The sequence below is a fragment of the Mirounga angustirostris genome, unplaced genomic scaffold, assembly GCF_029215605.1.
Source record: "Mirounga angustirostris isolate CCGP_5_RB_7025 unplaced genomic scaffold, mMirAng1.0.hap1 SCAF_14, whole genome shotgun sequence".
In the NCBI taxonomy this organism is placed as follows: Eukaryota; Metazoa; Chordata; class Mammalia; order Carnivora; family Phocidae; genus Mirounga; species Mirounga angustirostris.
The window spans coordinates 89255857-89272177 of NW_026991722.1; the positions used below are offsets into that span (position 1 = coordinate 89255857).

Here is a 16321-nt window from a genome sequence, read left to right on the forward strand (position 1 = left end):
CTTCTGTCTGGGATGGTAGTTCTGAGCTGTCTATTGTCCAACATCCAGGAATTGTTTCATATATTATGTCCAGTGTTCTAATTGGTTATGGTGAGAGGGCTAGTCCCAAACCAGTTACTCTATTGTAGCTAGACTAATCTTTTAGAAATGAAAGATTCTGCATGATAAAAGCTATTATAATGGGCACCCGGCTGGCTCAGTCAGTAGAGCAGGTGACTCTTGATCTTGGGGTCGGGAGTTCAAGTCCCAAGTTATAGATTACTTAAAAAAAAAAAACAAAAACAACCCAAAAGCTATTATAGCGTTTGACTACTTAATATATTGCCTTTTGCAGGCAACCTTTTGTAACAGTTGTCCTGGCTTAGCTAATATCCATGTCCTAATTTTTATTACAGGATTTTATGTAAATTAAGAAATGTTTATGGGCGCCTGGGTGGCTCAGTTGGTTAAGCGACTGCCTTCGGCTCAGGTCATGATCCTGGAGTCCCGGGATCGAGTCCTGCATCGGGCTCCCTGCTCGGCGGGGAGTCTGCTTCTCCCTCTGACCCTCCCCCTCTCATGCTCTCTCTCTCTCTCTCTCTCTCATTCTCTCTCTCAAATAAATAAATAAAATCTTTAAAAAAAAAAAAAAGAAATGTTTAACCTTTATAATAGGATTGTAAATAGTACCCTGGATCTACTATTTTACCAGTTGCTTCATAATGCCTACAATTGATAGCTGGCACTGTCTCACTGGCCACTGTAACCACAGTAGTTTGAGCTTAAAGATACAATGTCAGTAATTAATTATGGATTCTGTTCTTGTTCTGTGATATCCTAACACTTTCAGTAAAAGATTTTGTATTGGCTTTTACAAGCTGGTATTCATTAGAATATGGGAATAATTAAGAGGATTAGCCTCTTAAGAACCCACTTTAACATTAGAAGAGGAAAGGTGAGGGACACCTGGGTGGCTCAGATGGTTAAGCATCTGCCTTCGGCTCAGGTCATGATCCCAGGGTCCTGGGATCGAGTCCTGCATCGGGCTCCCGGCTCAGCGGGGAGCCTGCTTCTCCCTCTGACCCTCTCCCCTCTGATGCTGTTTCTCTCTCGCTCGCTCTCTAAAAAATAAATAAAATCTTTAAAAAAAAAAAAAAAGAGGAAAGGTGATTTTAAGTGACTATTTTTTCAGATGAAGGAGGCATTAAATTTTCCTATGTATTGCTTAAAGGAAAAATTGTGTGGCTATAGTCGGGTCATTGTTAGGACTACAAACTTCAGTTTCGTTTTCTTTTTAATATTTTCTTTTCCATTCCTCATCACCCAAAGAAAAAGAACCTTTATATAAGATTTAAAAATTTGTACTGTACTGGGATTTGTTTTTTGTTTTTGTTTTTAAGAGTGAGAAAGCATACAAACAGGAGAGGGAGAGAGAGAATCTTAAGCAGGTTCCATGCTCAGCTCAGAGTAGGGGCAGGGCTCTATCTCACAACCCTGAGATCATGACCTGAGCTGAAGTTAAGTGTCACTCGCTCAATTGACCCACCCACCCAGGCACCCCTGTACTGGGATTTGTATTAAAAGTTGCAACACATACGTGGTGGACTTCATAAAGTGTAATTTCCATCTAATTTTCACTGAAATTGGGGCGCCTGGCTGGCTCAGTTGGAAGAGCATGTGACTCTTGATCTCAGGGTCATGAGCTCAAGCCCCACGTTGGATATAGAGATTACTTAAAAAAATAACTTTCCCGAAATTGGGCCATCTTTGTTCACCAGAACCTTTATCTCACTGGAACAAATCTTTGTGCCACATTTGGCACCACTTAATAGTGTTAGCATTTAAATGTTGACAAAAGATGTTCAGTAATTTCCCCTCATTTTTTATTTATTCATTTATTTTTTTTTATTAATTTTTTCCAAAGATTTTATTCATTTATTTGAGAGAGAGAGAGACTGCGAGAGAGAGCACGTGGGGAGGAGAGGGAGAAGCAGGCTCCCCACTGAGCAGGGAGCCCGATGTGGGACTTGATCCCAGGACCCTGGGGTCATGACCAGAGCCGAAGGCAGTCACTTAACTGACTGAGCCACCCTGGCGCCCTCCTCTCATTTTTTTTAAAAAAGGCTTATTTATTTTAGAGAAAGCACAAACATGATCCTGCGTGCAGTGGGGGCGGGGCACAGGGAGAGAGAATCTCAAGCGGACTTTGTGCTGAGTGTGGAGCCTGACGTGGGGCTCAGTCTCACAACCATGACATCATGACCTGAACCGGAACGAAGTGTTGGAAGCTCAACAAACTACACCACCCAAGTGCCCTCCCTCATTTTATTCTCATTACTACTAGGTAAACAGAAGGTTATAAAAATATTGTGCGTTTATTTAATACCTGTTGTTTACTTTCCTTTTATGGCTTTTTTCCTTTTATAGCTTTTATGTCTTGGTAAAAAGTTAACTTATGAGTAAATTGACATACTGTGTCCATGATGTATATGGGTAAGTAAGATCTTCGTGTAGCTTGAAGATCTTATGAGTACACAGTATTTGCTAATGATTAAATGTGATTTGAATAACTCGTAAGGGATCATTTGACACATGTAAGTTGCTTATTTATCCTGGAATTGTAAAATACTTTTTCCCCATCTAAAATCATCAAATGTCTTAGGTTGCTAATGCAGAGAGTTTAAGTGTTTAATTTAGAAAAGATGAGTAATTGCTGGTGTTATCTGGTGTGAGATGAACCTGGAAGGGAAGTGTTGGGAGTATGATCTGTACTTGTGCTGTTTAGAACTTTTAGAGATGTATATAGTTCTTTTTTTTTTTTTTTTTTAAGATTTTATTTATTTATTTGAGAGAGAGAGTGAGAGAGAGAAAGAGCACAAGAGGGGGGAGCGGGAGAGGGAGGAGCAGACGCCCTGCTGAGCAGGGAGCCCGATGCGGGACTCGATCCCGGGACTCCAGGATCATGACCTGAGCCGAAGGCAGTCGCTTAACCAACTGAGCCACCCAGGCGTCCTATAGTTCTTTCTTGTACTTGTCTACCAGTGTATGCCAGAATAAGGTTTTACTTCTAGATACATTGAAAAATAAGTCCACCATGTTAAGCATCTGTAAATAGGTTGTATACTTTAACTTCCATGTATTAATTTTGAGCTTAAAAATTTTCATTTTGATACAAAAGAGCTCTCTGAGGCATTTCCTCTGCCTTGAAACCTCTTCCTCTTTCAGTTTTACCTGTTTCCTTTATAGGATTTGGCTTAGGTTTATAAATAAAATATTTACCAAATACCACCTATTTACTAGACACTCTTACTCCCTAGGCCTTGTGGATGCAGTAATGAGCAAGATTACGTGGTCTCTGACTTCAGTTTGTGGCCTGTAAAGGAAAAGGAGTAGGGAATTATTCATGTATAAGTTGCTTTCTTGAGTCAAGTGGGTAAAATATGCTGAATGGGGGTGCCTGGGTGGCTCAGTTGGTTAAGCGACTGCCTTTGGCTCAGGTCATGATCCTGGAGTCCCTGGATGGAGTCCTGCATCAGGCTCCCTGCTCAGCAGGAAGTCTGCTTCTCCCTCTGACCGTCCCCTGTTTCACGTGCGCTCTCTCTCAAATAAATAAATAAAATTTTTAAAAAAAGAAAATATGCTGAATCGTTATGATAGTCTTCTGCTTTCTTTTGGTACATTGGGGTATTACCAGAATCTGTCTGGAAATTGTCAATCAACTGTTAATTTAAAGGGATCAGATCATGTCATGTGTTAAGAGTAAAGGGAATTTAACAACGAAAAAAATGCTACTGGTTGTGGATTCTAAAAGGTAGAGATACACAATATTATTTGCTTTTAAGAATACACAGAAAAGGGGCGCGTCTGCCTTTGGTTCTGGGATCGAGCCTCACATCGGGCTACCTGCTCAGCGGGAAGCCTGCTTCTCCCTCTCCCGCTCCCCCTGCTTGTGTTCAACCCTCTCTCACTGTGTCTCTCTCTGTCAAATAAATAAAATCTTAAAAAAAAGAAAAAAAAGGAAAAGATTGTCTTTATGTTCAGTTGAATTATGTCTTTCCTCCCCACAAGAGAGATTTTATTATCAGGCTAAAATCTAAAATTATAGCTCTCAATGTCCTGTCATATGACTACATAGTTTTGCTGGTAGTCACTGGGTCATTAATTAAGTTTCCTCATTTTGTGCTTCTTGCTTTTTTTTTTTTTTCTTTTTTCCTGGGAGGAAAAAATTTTCTCTAACCCCTACCTCTTCCTAATTCTTTAGCATGTCACATTTTTATTCTTTAAACCAGAAGTGTACATATTTAAAAGTAAATGCCATTCTGGGGTGCCTGGCTGGCTTAGTTGGTAGAGCATGAGACTCTCGATCAGGGTCATGAGTTTAAGCCCCATGTTGGGTGTGGAGTCTACAAAAAAAATAAAAATAAAGTAAATGGCATTTTTTTTTCCTTCCTTTTTTTGGACTGTTAATTCCTTTTTTAAAAATTAACATAATGTATTTGTATTAATGTATTTACATGAATACATTAATGTATTAAGATATTATTTCAGCGGTACAGGTCTGTGATTCATCAGTCTTACACAATTCACAGTGCTCACCACAACACATACCCTCCCCAGTGTCCATCACCCAGCCACCCCATACCCCCACCCCTCTCCCCTCCAGCAAACCCTCGGTTTGTTTCCTAAGATTAAGAGTCTCTTATGGTTTGTCTCCCTCTCTGGTTTCATCTTGTTTCATTTTTTCCTCTCTTCCTCTATGATCCTCTGCCTTGTTTCTTAAATTCTGCATATCAGTGAGATCATATGATAATTGTTCTTCTCTGATTGACTTATTTCACTTAGCATAATACCCTCTAGTTCCATCCACGTCATTGCAAATGGCAAGATTTCATTTTTTGATGGCTGTATAATATAACATTGTATATATACACCTCATTTTCTTTATCCATTCATCTGTTGATGGATATCTAGGCTCTTTCCATAATTTAGCTATTGTGGACATTGCTGCTATAAACATTGGGGTGCATGTGCCCCTTCGGATCACTACATTTGTATTTTTTTTTTTTTTTAAAGATTTTTATTTATTAGAGAGAGACAGCGAGAGAGGGAACACAAGCAGGGGGAATGGGAGAGGGAGAAGCAGGCTTCCCGCCGAGCAGGGAGCCCGATGCGGGGCTCAATGCCTGGACCCTGGGATCCTGACCTGAGCCGAAGGCAGACGTTTAACGACTGAGCCACCCAGGTGCCCCTACATTTGTACCTTTGGGGTAAATACCCAGCAGTGCAATTGCTGGGTCGTTAAAAAAAAGAAAAAGTAAATGGCATTCTGTCTTGGCATGGATTTCTCACTGATACATTTGGCAAAATGGTTTAAACTGTCCAATTTTATATACATTGAAAGCAAAAGTTAGTTATGAAGGGAGAAAGGGAAATTTTCTCATAAAGAAGTTAATAAAATGTTGTAAAATAGTGATATATGCTCCTTTGGACATTTGCCTCTTGAAATTTAATAAGTATTTCTGGTCTATTAATTTATATTCACCTTTGGGCATGTTTATAGTCCTGGTTTTAATCTGTAGGAAGTATTTTTCTAGATTAAATTCAACCCAGTATAACTATGTTTGAATGTATTTCATGTATCTAACTTTATTAGGATTTCAGATGATGACTGTATGTGTATTTTATTTTTCCTGTGCTTTTATTGTTTTTAAGATTAAGGTAATTTGTTCAGATGACTCAGGAACTCAGTTATTCCTTATTAGCTAAAAAAAAATTAATAGATCACTCCATATTATGCTAATTTAGTGACTCATTTCTGCTAATTTAACCATCTATAATTGGCTAGAGAAAATAACATTTTGTTGGAGTCTACTTTGTAAAACTAAGCCCATCAAGAAATCCATGCAAGATTAAGACTAGGAATAGAAGACACTTAAGTTGAAGTCTGGATATGGGACTTCAGTAAGAAGTACTTTGTTAAATTTGTTTATTGTTTTGGTACCTCTTGGTATTTAGAATATTTGAATGTTATATTCATTTGGATACCTATATTTTGCATCTTTATAACAAAAAGGAAATGGTTGATATTTAAACTTTTTGAATGGTAGGAAAAGAATCTTAGAGGTGAAGGAAATCATGTCAAGAGCAGTATTGTACATCTATTATGAATAAAGCTTCTTTTTGTTTTCAACCTTATATGCAAATCTCTAGTGGGGCGCCTGGCTGGCTCAGTCTGTTGAACATGCGACTCTTGCTCTCAGGGTCGTGAATTCAAGCCCCACTTTGGGCGTGCAGCCTACTTAAAAAAATCTCTAGAACTCTATTGTTCAAACTTTAATATAAAGCATAGATATAAATTGCATTTGGTTTAAAGATTGAGGTGACCAAATGCAAAAGCTAGAACTTGTCAGTTTTGCTTCTAATTTTTTTTTGCCTTTTGTTATTCTTCTTTGAAGATATATGAGAGACTAACTTCTTCAGGTTTTACTAAATTGTATTTTAAAGATTTAAAACATAGAAACAGACCTGTGAATACAGAAAACAAACGGACGATTGCCAGAGGGGAGGAGGATGGGGGGATATGCAAAAATGGGTGAAGGGGTGTGACAGGTATACAGGCTTCCAGTTACGGAATGAATAAATCACAGGGTAGGTAGGGGTGGGGTAGGGGGTTTGGGGGTGAAAGTTACATCATAGGGAATATAGTCAAAGGTATTGGAATAGTGCTGTATGTTGACAGGTGGTAGCTACATTTGGTGGTGAGCATGGCATAAGGTATAGAGTTGTTGAACCACTATGTTGTACACCTGAAACATTGTGTGTCAACTGTACGTCAATGGAAAAAATAAAGTTTACAAACTTTAATGTGAGAGTTGTAACAAAAACTCCCGGATGGTGGTTTTTGTTTTGTTTTGTTTTTTGTCCTCTTGTACATCCTGTTAATGAACATCCTGCTTGGGGAATTTCTTTTGGGGGAGCTTAGGATTTTTGGTTTTTTTCCAAAATTCTTATTTCACTTTACTACTTTTACTTTATGCATGTATGTATGTGTATATATATATATATAGAGAGAGAGAGAGAGAGAGCATTGTGGTAAAATATAACATGAAATTTACCATTTTAACCATTAAAAAAAATATTTAGAGAGAGTACATATATGTACAAGCAAGGGATGGGGGGAGAGAATCTCCAGCAGACTCTGCGCTGAGTGTGGAGCCTGATGTGGGGCTCGATCCCACAACCCCGAGATCATGACCTGAGCTGAAATCAAGACTCCGATCCTTAACCAGCTGAGCCCCCCACTTTAACCATAACCATTTTTAAGTGTACAGTTTGTGGCATTAAGTACATTCACATTGTTGTGCATCCATCCCCACCATCCATCTCCAGAACCTTTTCATCTTCCTTAACTGAAGCTCTGTACCCATTCATCCCTCTCCCAAGCCCCTAGCAATGATCATTCTGCTTTCTTTTTCTCTGAATTTGACTACTCTAAGTACCTCATGTAAATGTAATCATACAATATTTGTTCTTTTGTGACTGGCTTATTTCATTCAGCATAATGTTGTTGGTTCATCCATGTTGTGGCATGTGTGAGGATTTCCTTCCTTTTTAAGGCTGAATAATATTCCACTGTACATATATGTCATGTTTTGTTTATCCCTTCATCCACTGATGGACACTTGTGTTGCATCCACCTTTTGGCTGCTGTAAACAGTGCTGTGAACATGGATATATAAATACCAGTTCAGGTCCCTACTTTTCAGTTCTTGTGGGTATGTATATCCAGAAGTGGATATACACGCTGGATCATACGGTAATTTTATGTTTTAATTTTGTGAGGAACCATCCTGTTTTCCACAGTGGCTGCACCATTTTACATTCCCACCAGCAGTGCACAAGAATTCCAGTTTTTCCACATGGAAGCCAACACTTTATTATTATTTTTTAATTTTAAGTAATCTCGGGTGCCTGGGTGGCTCAGTTGTTAAACGTCTGCCTTCGGCTCAGGTCATGATCTCAGGGTCCTGGGATTGAGCCCCACGTCGGATCCCCTGCTCCACGGGGAGCCTGCTTCTCCCTCTCCCTTTGCCTCTCCCCCTGCTTGTGCTCTCTCACTATCTCTGTCACTATCTGTCTCGCTCTATCAAATAAATAAATAAAATCTTTTTTTTAAAAGATTTTATTTACTTATTTGAGACAGAGAGAATGAGAGAGAGAGCGAGCACATGAGAGGGGGGAGGGTCAGAGGCAGAAGCAGGCTCCCTGCCGAGCAGGGAGCCCGATGCGGGACTCGATCCAGGGACTCCAGGATCATGACCTGAGCCGAAGGCAGTCGCTTAACCAACTGAGCCACCCAGGCACCCTAAATAAAATCTTAAAAAAATTTTTTTAAGTAATCTCTACACCCAACATGGGGCTCAAACCCACAACCCCGAGATTGAGAAGCATGCTCCACTGACTGAGCCAGCCAGGTGTCCCTAAACTTTATTATTTTCTGTTTGTTTAAAATAGGAGCCATCGTTTTTTTTTTTTTTAAAGATTTTATTTATTCATTTGAGAGAGAGAAAGAGAGATAGACAACAGGCAGAGAGAGAGGGAGAAGCAGACTCCCCACTGAACAGGGAGCCCCACTCGGGGTTTGAACACAGGACCCTGGGATCAAGACCTGAGCTGAAGGCAGACACTTAACCAACTGAACCACCCAGGCGCCCCTCTCTGCATCTTTAATATAACACTTGTTATTTACTTCTTTGATTTCTAGCCATCCTTAGTGGATTTGAAGTGTATATCATTGTGGTTTTGATTTACATTTCCATAATGACTAATGATATTGAGCATCTTTTCATGTGCTTATTGACCATTTGTACAACTTCTTTGGAGAAATGTCTGTTCAGATCCTTTGTCCATTTTTATTTTAAAAATTCTTGTTGAGTTGTAGTGTTCTTTATATATTGTATATACAAGTCTCTTATAGATATATAATTTGCAAAGATTTTCTCCCATTTCATGGATTGCCTCTTTTCTTCCTTTCTTTACTTCACTTTTATTTTGTGCTGAATTTACTCTCCTGGGCCATAAGTTTTCTTCAGTTTCTTCTGAGATATCTTTTTCTGTGCAGCCTCCTCTTCTGGCTTAGGAACAGTCTGCTCTTTTTCAGTAAGGATCATCTCAGTGTGGCAGGGAGAGCTCGTGTAGGGGTTAGTCCCAACATGAGCTCTCTAAGTTCTGGGTCGTATCTTGGGGCTTTTTTCACTTGGTTGTGTTCAATGACTAGAGAATCTAAACTCTTAATGTTCAGCATTACTCCCTGCAGTTTTACACCTATTCAGTAAAAAGTCACTCTTTTTGGACCACCGGCCCTGTGTCCAACCCCACTGTTTGGCTTGGGCACACCTACCAACTCCACCATTATAGTGACAGAATGGCACACATTTCTGTAAAGTGACATCCTTCAGATACTTGGTGGCTTTTTGGAAATGCATACTCTTGATGGCCTGGGCAGTTTCATGAGTGTTCTTAAGGTGAACACAAAGATTTGAACCTCTTGGTTGGCATAATTTTTGGGGGTTTTTTTTGGATCAAGTGAATAGCAAACCATTTCCGAGATCACCTCAGGCTGCTTACAGGAAAAGCTGTCTTTCCCCTTTCTTGATGGTGTCCTTTGAAGCACAGATATACTTAATATTGATAAAATCCCATTTATCTATTTTATCTTTGAATACTTAAGAGTTTTTTTTTTTTTTTAAGATTTTATTTATTTATTTGAGAGAATGAGAGAGCACGAGAGGGAAGAGGGCAGAGGGAGAAGCAGACCCCCTGCTGAGCAGGGAGCCCGATGGGGGACTCGATCCCGGGACTCCAGGATCATGACCTGAGCCGAAGGCAGTCGCTTAACCAGCTGAGCCACCCAGGCGCCCCTTGGTTTTTTTTTTAATCCAAGAAACCATTACATAATTCGAAGTCATGAAGTTTTACTCCTAAGTTTTCTTATAAAAGTTCATAGTATTGCCATCTTAATAAATTAAATCTTTTGAGCCATGAAAGCAGGGTGTCTTTCCATTTGTTTAGGTTGTCTTTAATTTTTTAACAATGTTTTGTAGTTTTGAAGTTTTTTGTTTTATTTTTAAATTAAAAATTTTTTAAAGATTTGTTTTAGAGGGGGGAAGGGGCAGAGAGAGGGAAAGAGAAAATCTTAAGCAGGCTCCACACCCAGTGCGGAGCCCCATGAGGGACTGATCTTGCGACCCTGAGATCATGACCTGAGCCAAAATCAAGAATTGGATGCTTAACCAGCTGAGCCACCCAGGTTCCCCTGAAGTTTTTTGTTTTAAATTCTTGATTTTTGTTTTTCATTGTCTCTTACAGGGTTTGAGGTGTATTAGAGAGTAATGTTATTTTTCCTTAGTGGTGGTAGTTTATTAGAAGAGAAAATTTGAGTATTGATGGGCTTTCCAAAGTAGCGTGCAATATGGTGCATGATGGAGACACAGCAACTTGTGTAAAATAATAGTAATATTTCTCAGTTTGAACTATTTAAGGGAGGAAAACTTAATACATCCGTTTCTTGTTTGCATCAGTGCTTTCCAAAATAAAATTTCAGTATGTGAGTTAGGTGAATACTTTCTCCATGTAAAATATTAAAACATTAAAGATAAGGCTAAAATTCCTTTAACCGTAATTTTTAGTCCTAGTCTTTTTTTATTCTCTCTGGAAATAATCACTATAATTCATTCAGTACATCCCCCAACCCCCCCACCCCCGCCCACAGGCTTTTTCCATCATGCCTCTGTGTGTGTGTGTGTGTGTGTGTGTATGTATGTATACACACACCCCTAAATAATATATGACATTCTTTCCCTTTTTTCTTTTCACTATACTGTACATCTCTCTCTACATTTTATGATTTTTCTCTGCAATATATCTTAGAGACATTTGCTTAAATACTATATAACATTCCATAATATGAACATAATTTTTTGTTCATGTAGTTATTCCTCTGTTGGCCGATATTTAGGTTGTCTTTAGTCTTTTGTTCTTACTAGCTGTTGCAGTGACGGATTTTTTTTTTTTTTTTTAAACATCTCTCTCAATGGGTGACTACTCTGAAGTATCTGAGAAATAGATTTGCTGGGTCAGAGCCCCAGGCTGGCTGAATCGGTAGAGCATGTGACTCTTGAACTCAGGGTTGTGAGTTTAAGCCTCACTTTGGGGGTAGAGATTACTTAAAAAAAAAAAAAAAGAAAAAAGAAAAAGGCAAAACAGATTTGCTGGGTCATATGGTATACGTAGCTATAGTTTTTTTGCTTTGTTTTGTTTTTCCAAACGTAAGCTCTGCACCGAACATGGATTTTGTGACTCTTGATCTTGGGATTGAGAGTTCATGCTCTACCGACTCAGCCAGTCAGGCGTCCCTACATAGCTATAGTTTTAATAATACTGCCAAAATGCTCTTCAAAGTAGCTATAATAGGGACGCCTGGCTGGCTCAGTGGGTGGAGCATTTGACTCTTGATCTCAGGGTTGTAAGTTCGAGTCCCATCGTTGAGTGTAGGGATTATTTAAAAATAAAATCTGTAAAACAAAACAAAAACAAAAAAGTTGCTATTTTACTTCTACCCAAAGTGAATGCAAGTAGTCATTTTCCATGTTCATTCCAGTATTAAGTAAATGGTATCTTAATTTTGCCAGTCTAATGGATGGAAGATAGGAAAATAGTTATCCTCACTGTTTTTATTTGTATTTTTCTGATTATGAGGTTTAGATTATTGTAAGATAGCTTTAGGAAAGTGGGCATTTATTATTTTGTTGTCCATTTACTCAGACTTGGTTCCCTCCCCTGAGACTTACTATTCTTAAAGGTATCAATAATGCTTAAAGGGTCTGTATTTTGACTGAAATGCTTATAGCATTGAGCAAGTGGTTGAGGAGTGGGAGTGGTATGTGGAGAGTAGAGCTGGTGTGAGGGTCAAGTAACTTTGGGAGTCACCTTTTTTTTCTTTTTTAAAAATATTTTATTTATTTGACAGAGCACAAGCAGAGGGAGCAGCAGGCAGAGGGAGAAGCAGGCTCCCCGCTGAGCAGAGAGCCCGATGCGGGACTAGGTCACAGTACCCTGGGATCATGACCTGAGCCGAAGGCAGCCGCTTAACCGACTGAGCCACCCAGGCGTCCCTGAGAGTCACCTTGATTGGCTTCTATACAAATACCTTTCTTTCAGTTAAATCAATTTCAGTGAGTTTTTTTTCCCTTAGCATTTGATTTCCCAATCATTTTCCAAATTCTAAATTGTGTGTATTTACTTTTTAAGTCTGCTTTATTAAGATACAATTTATATGCAACAGAATTCATCTAGTGTACTTTGACAGACGTATAGGCTTATAAAGTCACCACCCTATTCTAGACAGAGAATATTTCCATCACTACAGAAAAGGTTCCTAATGCCCTTCAGCAGTCAGTTCTCTCATCAGCCTCAGCGAACTGCTAATCTGATCTGTCACTGTAGATTAGTGTTGCTTATTATAGAAATTTGATATAAATGGTCATTTCCAGACCTTTTATGTAGACTTCGGGGTTTATGATTATATTCAGTTCATTAAGAAAGCAAACTTGAAAAAATGATTAATTTCTAGGTGTTTTTGGCTAAAAAAATTCTTGAATTTCTTTAGAGTTGAGAGTGATTTCTGAATGGTGACTTAGCAACTTTACTTCTGTTGAATTAGGAAAAAATTTTGTTTCCGTTCTGCTGTGGAAATACTGACACAGTAAGGATAACAGTACTTGAATCTCTGAAATGGGATATAGCCCAGTGGAAGGAAGGTAGCAGTAGCTGATTTACCCCTATCTATTTCCATACTTGCCTCTTAAATGTTAGTTTCATGGTACTGTTTACCATTATGTACATTGATTTGGTTTATATTGTCCTGAATGTGCAGACATTGTTTTGAATAAAGGACAACATCCACAGTGGTAGAGTGTTTAGTTTTTTGCCAAAGCTATATTTTAAAAAATAGTTTTCTATTCCCATAATTTCCTCAAAGGGCGTTTTATCTTTTTTTTTTTTTTTTTGAGATAGGGCGAGGTAGGGACTGAGGGGAGAAGGAGAGAGACCATCTTAAGCAGGCTCCACGCCCAGCGTGAGCCTGATGCAGGGCTGGATCTCACCACCCTGAGATCATGACCTGAGCTGAAATCAAGAGTTGGACGTTTAACCAACTGAGCCACCAAGGTGGCTTATCTTTTCAAGCAGACTAAAACATAAAACAGTAGAGGGGAGTGTGTCTAACCTTATTTCTAGCTCTTTTGTAAGATCATAATGTTACAGATTCAGCAAGATTTCATGCTATTTGTTGGGAACTCTTTTTTTTTTTAAAGATTTTTATTTATTTATTTGACAGAGAGCACAAGCAGGCAGAGCGGCAGGCAGAGGGAGAGGGAGAAGCAGGCTCCCTACTGAGCAGGGAGCCGGACGTGGGGCTTGATCCCAGGACCCCAGGATCATGACCTGAGGCAAAGGCAGCTGCTTAACCGACTGAGCCACCCAGGCGCCCCTGTTGGGAACTCTTGACCTTCCTTCTTCTTGCATGTGTCTTAATATCTTTGAACACCTTCTATTTAAAGTTTTGCAATGGTCATTCTATTTTTTTTTTTAAAGATTTTATTTATTTGACAAAGACAGCGAGAGAGGGAGCACAAGCAGGGGGAGTGGGAGAGGGAGAAGCAGGCTTCCTGTTGAGCAGAGAGCCCGATGTGGGGCTCGATCCCAGCACCCTGGGATCATGACCTGAGCCGAAGGCAGCCGCTTAACGACTGAGCCACCCAGGTGCCTCCTGCAATGGTTATTCTTAAAACAAAAACAAAAACAAAAACAAAAAAACAACCCACCTCAGAGGTATACTCATGTTAACCAAGATTATAGGGACTGGTTATAAATCTGAGTGCCAGTGGGACACCTGGCTGGCTCAGTTGGTTAAGCGTCTGTCTTCGGCTCAGGTCATGATCCCAGGGTCCTGGGATTGAATCCCACATTGGGCTCCCTGCTCAGCGGGGAACCTGCTTCTCCCTCTCCCTCTGCCTGCCTTTCTCTCTCTCTGACAAATAAATAAAATCTTAAAAAAAAAAAAAAAGCACTAAATCTGAGTGCCAATGTAATCTGTGTCATTCTATTGCATTGTGGGTTTTGGATTTGAACTGAGAATGTCTGTTCTTTGAAAGCACTGCTTGTTTGTTTTAATTTATTATAAAATTGAGAAATAATTGTACACGTAATAAAGTGTAGTAACCTTAAGCATGGTAATTTTTTACATATGTATAGACCTATGTAACCACACCCAGATTAAGATAGAACATTTACAGCTCTCCTCCCCTAAGACTCTCTCCTAATCTTTCCCAGTCAGTACATACCCCAAAGAGATAATCACTATTTTGACTTCTATCACTATAGTGTCTTTGTTTTTGTTTTTAGTTTCATAGTAAAAGTTCTTTTTATTTTTATTTTTTTAAAGATTTTATTTATTTGAGAGAGAGAGAACGAGAGAGAGCACATGAGAGGGGGGAGGGTCAGAGGGAGAAGCAGACTCCCCGCCGAGCAGGGAGCCCGATGCGGGACTCGATCCTGGGACTCCAGGATCATGACCTGAGCCGAAAGCAGTCGCTTAACCAACTGAGCCACCCAGGCGCCCGTAAAAGTTCTTTTTAAAACGTTTTGTTTTTTGGCTGTAAGTTTAATAGAGCACCAGGATAGCATACCTAACCTATTAGTAAAGTTATAATCAGAGATTGCTTGAAAGGCATGGAAGTGAGCAAGGCTTAATTGTATGATACAGATGATTAATAACAAAATTTTAGTGTAGTCTTATGCAGCCTTCCTCATGGCCAGAATATACTTTACCTGGGACTAGAGTACAGCCTTCTTTTTCATTTGGATTTTTTTTTAATCATAAGGAGAATCTAGAATAATAAAGTAGTATAATGAATATTCATGTACCTGCAGACTAATTGAATAGTATTAATCTGTCATATTTGTGTCAGATTTTTAAAATGTTTTGCTTTGATACAATTTCAAATTTAGTAGAAGTTATAGAGATGAGGAATTTACCAATTTTGCCCTTCACCAATTGTTTACATTTTGTGTCATATGCTTTATAATTCTTTCCCCATTTTTTTTTTTTTCTGAACCCTTTGAGAGTAAGTGGGAGGAACTGTGCCCCTCCAGTATTCCTTTGATTACTTTAGAGTTTATTTCCTAAGAATAAGGTAGGGACATTCTCTTACATAACCACGGAGTAATCCTTTATGGATTTTTAGAGTTTAATTTTGAGGATAATCTTATATCTGAGTTCTTGGATACACCTCACAATTGGCAAGATATTTCACGTACTGCCTCAGCTTCCTCTATCAACAGAAGTTTTAGTATGTTTTTAAGCTTAAGTAAATGCAAATGTAGTTTATTTTACTTTTGGTCAAGACGTTTTGAAATTTGAAAATTAAAATGCGTCTTGCTAACTTTGGCTTATATTTCATTAGGTTTGTTGTCACCAAATTTACTATATTATAGTATCTTCACATAATTTTTGAACTGAGAGTTACTAATTATAATTAGGCCTTTGTCAGTGTTCTTTGCACACTAACACTATGAAGTGTCAAGATAATACATAAACTCAACAGAGCATTTTTAGTTGTCCCTTATCACTGCCTCCCACAGAGATGATATGCTTGTCCAAGCCACATTTATTTTCCTTCCTGTTTTCCTGATAATAGTACATGTTTTTAGGGCAGTCGATGTATGGATAAAGGCATTTATATTGTGCTTTCTATGGAAGTGAGTAAATTTGCTTGTGAAAATTAAACTCAGTACACTAAAGGTCTTAGTACACATCTCACCAAATGAGCAACTGTCCATGTTGGAGTCTCTAAAGAAGGGTGGTTTTCCTTGTGCCCTGTTTAGATATTCTGGAGCCCAATTTTTCTCTTGTACATCTAACTTCAGAAGTTTTCTCTGGTTATATTTGCATTTTAGTGTAAAATTTATAATATCTCTTTTCCTTAGTATCTGAGTTTTAGTACTTTATTTGTAGAATTTGAAAAGATCTTACCATTGTTTTAGGGGAAAACTGCATTCACGTGATCATGTCACATCATGCTAAGGTGTCCATTCTAGAAATATACTAGCTCTTTGACCTTGGGCAAATTACTTAATCCTTGGGCAGATTACTTAATCCTTGGGAGATTTGCAGTCCTCACTGAAGTGGGGATAAATAGTACCTACCTCAACAGCAACCCTATGAAGATTAAATGAGATAATGTATGAAAAGTACATAGCTCAGTGATAGGCACATAGTTCA

At 38.8% G+C, this 16321-nt stretch overlaps 1 protein-coding gene across 20 annotated transcripts in view; it reads left to right on the plus strand.

Moving 5' to 3' along the window:
* The window catches only part of MTMR3 (myotubularin related protein 3), a 141879-nt gene that overhangs the window by 35363 nt on the left and 90195 nt on the right, over nucleotides 1-16321 (plus strand). Inside the window, exon 2 of one of the 20 annotated variants that reach the window (XM_064578649.1) lies at nucleotides 12008-12212. The exons of the other annotated variants lie outside the window; for them this stretch is intronic. The gene's annotated coding sequence lies outside the window, so the exon portion shown is untranslated. The remainder of the gene's footprint in view (nucleotides 1-12007; nucleotides 12213-16321) is intronic. 20 annotated transcript variants of the gene reach the window in all.